The sequence below is a fragment of the Triticum aestivum genome, unplaced genomic scaffold, assembly GCF_018294505.1.
Source record: "Triticum aestivum cultivar Chinese Spring unplaced genomic scaffold, IWGSC CS RefSeq v2.1 scaffold55625, whole genome shotgun sequence".
In the NCBI taxonomy this organism is placed as follows: Eukaryota; Viridiplantae; Streptophyta; class Magnoliopsida; order Poales; family Poaceae; genus Triticum; species Triticum aestivum.
Window position 1 is genome coordinate 271,711 of NW_025228081.1, and position 5,755 is coordinate 277,465.

The 5,755-nt window shown below is 41.7% G+C and overlaps 1 long non-coding RNA gene across 1 annotated transcript; it reads left to right on the top strand.

Moving 5' to 3' along the window:
• Nucleotides 1–2,894: 2,894 nt before the first annotated feature.
• LOC123173012 (uncharacterized) lies at nt 2,895–5,359 on the top strand. The gene is made up of 4 exons (XR_006485821.1): nt 2,895–3,195; nt 3,700–3,776; nt 3,861–3,962; nt 5,027–5,359. It is a non-coding gene; the product is annotated as an uncharacterized lncRNA (long non-coding RNA).
• The last annotated feature ends 396 nt before the right edge of the window (nt 5,360–5,755 follow it).

Genomic DNA, 5,755 nt, shown 5'->3' on the forward strand with positions numbered 1-5,755 from the left:
GAAATTATCGCGTCGTCTCCTCGATGCCCTAGCGCATCTCACCAGCGCCGCCGCCGCTCCCTGCCACACCCACGACAAAAACCAATCCCTCAAGTTCGAGGGAGAGGACGAAAGGCAGAGCTGCTCCCGCACCCTGCGCAGCGCCGCCGCTGGCGTGCCCCGCCCTCATCTGGTCAAGGGCGCGGCGGAGCAGGACGCTGGCATGTTCGGTGACCGGCTGGACTTCTGCAAGGTGAACCTGTTCACGGGGCGGGGCGGGGCGCGGCGCGGAGGGCCGGGAGGAGTGCGAGGAGCTGGCGGTGGCGCGGGAGAGGATCATGCACCGGATCAACTCCAAGATGGCGCACAAGTTGTACCAGCTGGGGCAGCAGCTGTCGTTGCGGTGGACAACCGGCGTCGGGCCGCGGATCGGGTGCGTGCGCGACTACCCGCCGGAGCTGCAGTTCCGGTTGCTGGAGGATTCGGGCTTTGAAATTGTGCCAAGTACATATGCGTTCGGTGGAGGATTCGGGCTTTGAAATTGTGCCAGAAACAGGCACAGAGACAGAATTTGAGCAACACTGACTGTCTGCTGTAATCTATATACAACAGAATTTGTACTACATCCTTAGTTTTAGCGCATCCTCCTGCCACGAGGAAAATATCATGGAATTGACAAGAGCAAGGCAGGAGAGATGCTGGGAGCCAAAATCAATAGCACCCAGACTGCATGCAGATAAATATAGCCTCAACAAGATGAATTGTGAGATCGAGCTCCTTCAGTTTCAGCATAAGCCCCCGCATAAATCATCACCTTTGGAGCAGTGCTTAGTCCCAAACCATTAAGGTTCTGTAACGGCTGAAATTCTCCAAGCTCTGAATCTCTGACGATGATGGGATCCGGACACCCTGAAGAAACTACATCCAGTTCAGTACAGTCAGGGGGTAGGCATGCTTCCAACCGTGTGTTTCTTCAAGGCAAGGTTTGCTATTTGTTGTGTATCAGTCCCAACAAGTTGTAGTTTGGTTATTCTTGTTCTTTTATTGTTAGTGAAGAAAAATGACAATGTAGTCCCAGGTCTGTGTACGTGAGGTTTTCATGGTCCTTGAGCTGTTGTTACATGCAGGGCCGTGCTTGCCAAGAATCGAAACCGATCCTCCTTGAAGATGGTCCGACCTCCAGTTCATCTATCGAAGGATAGTAATACTACTACTGCTGCAACTATCTTGTTGTATCGCTCTGCTTCCATATGCAAAACAATGCATTAACCTGTTCTTTTTTTGCGGGAAAAATAATGCGTTGATCAATGTATTCTGCATTCCTGATTGTCATATGTTTCGAATTCATAAGATTAGCTATATGAAAGCCACGGTGCATATAATGTTCGTTTCATTTCTTAGCGCAGTAGCTCTGGTATGAAAGACTGACGAACATGGGTGAATAAGCTGGGAGGAATGGACAGCACAGGTATGAGTCCAATCCCCTCTTATTTTGTGGAGAATTTTCAATTCGTCTGACGTTTAGTTGTATGATTTGTCAAACTTTCATTTGCTCATTTGTTCTGTCTTTATTTTTATCTCTATCAAGCTCGATGTCCAACTTTTGTTGTCGTGGGGGCTTCTTGTATGCAAGTAAGAGCATGATGTTGGATCATAGTGTTGATTGGATTGTGGAAATTGTAGGATGATAATATTGTGTTGTTTTGATCTGACCCTCGTGAGGGATTATATAGAGTACATGGTGGGGTAGAGACTTGGAGTACAAGACAAGTACTAATTCTATCTCTAACTCAAGTACATTATACTTCTAACATTCCCCCCAAGCCATAGTGGGAGTGAAGCGGACGATTGCGACTGAATTTGAAGTCTTGTCCTTTTTGCGCCAATATATGTTGTTGAGAGGCACCCATCTTGCTAATTGGTGTGTCAAATTTTACATGGACAGTATAGTTGTGTGATTATTGAGTGGTCCAGTGAGTAGTGTTGCTATATGCAAAGGAATGATAGAATGATGAGTTTGTAAAGTGAGTAAGTGCATATCAATAATTCAACCCGGAACCCGGGCTCAGATGAACCCGGTGAACAGTACCACAATTTAAAATAGAAACAAAGTTCACAAAATTCCAAATATTTTTGTGGTGCAAGATGCTCCTGTGCGCGAACTCCATGATTTTTTTGTGAAGTTTGGATATTCGAGGAGGTCGTGGCAAAAAAGACAAAATCAGGCGTGAATAATGTGATTTTCTAAAGTTTCTCAGACATTCGAGGCGTGAACAGTATGATTTTCAAAAAAGACAAATTTCGGATGTCCGAGAAACTTTTGAAAATTGCACTGTTCATGCCTGATTTTGTCTTTTTTGCCACAAGCTCCTTGAATATCCAAACTTCACAAACTTCACAAAATCGTACAGGAGCATCTTACACCACAAAATTGTTTTGGAATTTTTAAAACTTCTTTCTATTTTAAATTGCCGTACTGTTCAGGCCCGGGCTCATCTGAGCCCAGGAGCCAAATCGCTGCTCTCCATATCGATAGACTCAGTGCTCTACCTTCTGACATATATAAGAATGTGCGGAGTGTACTGCTTATGGATGTAAAAAGGAAGTTTTCCTGATACATCCATGTAATGGTGGATCGATCGTATGCTTAATAAAGGTAAAAATATTTGTCTGGTTTTTCGCTCATAGGTTGGTCAACTTTTTCTGGTGCCTTGGATCTTTATCCAATTGGCAGGTAGTATCTTTTAATCATCATTATTGAACATATATATGTTAGTTTGACTGAATATGCTTGCACAGTACATACTAAGTAGCCGTTTCTATTCAACTATAATGTTTCACTAACATGTTAAGCAACTGATAAAGCTGACCCTGAGATCCAAGATCTATTTTTTGTACTCATCAACACGATAATCTTTGGTGACCAAGAATGAAATTTGGAATCAGACCTTTTTTTGGCATTACAACATGACACGGAAGCACGCCTTTTCATCCTCCACCAGTCGCCTACAGTATTTTATTTGTCATCAACCATTTCTATGTTTAATTCTCATTTATTGAAAAATGATTTATTTGAGCACTTTAGCGAGCTACTCTTTGTTTTTGCATTCAGTGACAATGGGTAGGTGCAACCTTCGGAGAAAAGTGTGTCAAGGCAGCAATTATAGTTGGTAACATGAGCTGCCCCAGTCGCATGGCAGTGTTCTGGCCAAGATGGTACGGGACATAGTTGCTCGCCTAAATGAAGGAGATGTTGATCTGGTAACAATCCTTATCTAATCTTTTGTCATAACTAGACCACTGAGTTTAGTACTCCCTCCTTACCAAATATAAGATGTTTTTGCAGTTCAAATTGAACTACAAAAACGTCTTATATTTTGATACATAGGTAGTAGCTTCCATAGAAAATGCATACATGATGTCCAAGGATGCTACTTGGCATTTCCGTCTAGAGGCTCACATGTTGCTTGATATCTTCTCATGTTCGAGACCTGCTTAGCACCTCCGTTTAGAGGCACCGCGCGATTGTTATTTGGTCAATACAGTCATTTTATGACTCTGGCATGATCGTATTGGACCGGGGATTGTTTACTGTAGAATAATAATTGTACATAGCTTCTGTCAAATAATCGACCACTCAGTTTGATGCTGATGAATCTGAATCACAACTTCTGTTGAATTCTGGTGGTTAGAGATACATCAAGAATTTCGATTTGGCAGGTCCCTCACGGAGACACTGGAGGAGATGGTGTGCTCAACCTGAGTTCGCCTTCAGCATCCTCCTACAGTTTGACAAGGTACGGCTGACATTTGCGTCTATGAATCAATCAATTGGCCTTTTAATAATTGTGTTTTCAAAATGGGCTTCTTGTTTCTTTTAGTCCATGAGTGCCACGCCTACAGCCCCAGGTCAAGAGCAATGCCTTCTTCAAGGTGCCAACCAAAATGACACCTCTCCACACATTTATCACTATATTGTACAGGTACCAATGGAATAATGCTAAAATACCTCGATGTTGCTACCTGTTTGTTAGTGTAATTGTACTGAGCAGATCAGCTACTAATCTTCCTTGTCTTCTGTTTGATGCCATGACGACTTGTATGCTTAATTATTAAGTAAATTATTCTGTGGCGCATGTTATTTTGCAAGTCGCCATATAATTGTTCTTTTGGGACATGCACTGGGTCGTTTTCATTTCTCATTAAAGAGAATTGATTTGGATATGATCATTTTTCATGCTAATTTCACCAGAGGAGTGGGCTAACTGATCTCTTACATGCTTTTTTTAATTCAAAAACTTGTGAGCATCAACCCATGTTTTTTTAACTTGAGAGAATACAAAAATATGGTAGACCAAGATTAAAAACTGATATTAGCTTATTGCAATTTGGAGCTGATGGGAATTCCTTATCATTATGTGCTTGTAAATGCTATGAAATATAGATGGAAAGCATAATTGAGAATGGTATAGTTTGCTTTCCAGTATTAGAAGAAAATAAGTGCCTAAATTCATAGTTGTAGCCTGAAATGTTATAGAATATCTGTAGTTATTGGTAAATGTAGTAAATCAAACTGATCTTTTTCCTTTCTTTCAACTTTCCTCTTAATGGCCTTGTGAAATTTGTGGGGTAGTGATTTCTAAACACTTGTGATATTATCTTCCTTTTTGCACGCATTAATTGTTCTTTGGTAGTTGTCTTTGTTACTCATGTTTAAAATTTCTTAAATGCATTGTCTGAAATGTCACATTGAGTAGTTTGACAGGACAAACCGACAAAACGTACTATGTTCCACAGCTAATTTATAAATGTTATTTGATGTACATGTCATTCTTAGCTCTCCATGGTTTGCTTTGTTGTCCTGTTTCCATAGGTGGATTTACATAGAGCCATATAACCATTCCATTCTTCTACTATTCATGCTAGCAGCGAGAGTTGTTCTAGCAGCACAACTACTAACCTTTATTTGTTGCAAGCACGGAATAGCCTTCTCCCATTAATGTTTTACATGCATCGGTGATGTCTAATTCAAATTCTATGTTTGTAGAGAACCAAGTGCCCTGACCTATGCTATAAAGAGATCATGTGAAAACAAAGCTGAAGTTGTTGCTCAGGATGAGAAGGAAAGTGATCTTCGAGCAACACTAGACCTGGACCTAGAACCACTGGTTCACTTAGAACGAGTTAGTCGATTGTTGTGATAAGAGTAAGGGTTGAGAGTGAGCGGGGAGAAGGTTAGAGTTTGTCTCTTCAGTTACAGTTCTGAGAAGAATAATTTTTCTATTTTAGAAAATGTGGCAAATTGCATTTCATCAGAGATGGCTTTGCTGTAAATTGCATGATCGAGAGGTTTTTATATATTTTTCATCAAGTCGTACAATTTTTTTCTTTGGATAGAAAGGTAAATGCATAGGTAGGTTGATTCAAGAGTTAATAATGGACATCATGGCGTATCAGTTGCATGGACATCATTATTTTTATTTTGTGGTAATGCATGACATTCAACTATATGTTACAACGTGACAATGGCTCGGAAGACATCGGATATGCCTTCTTGGCTCAGAGGGTGTCACAGGCGGCGCACGCCTCCTCGCCTAATAACGGTGGCCGGGGACTCCACCTTGGCGGTCCGTGGTGGAAGTACAGTGTGAAGAATAGAGGGTGCCATGACAAAGGTGAGCTGGTGTCATCTGGTTTGGACTTCCATATTTCTCACCCACATATGGGTTGGATTTAGCAGAGTCCGGACCATCTAGATGCTTGGATTTTGGGGAGC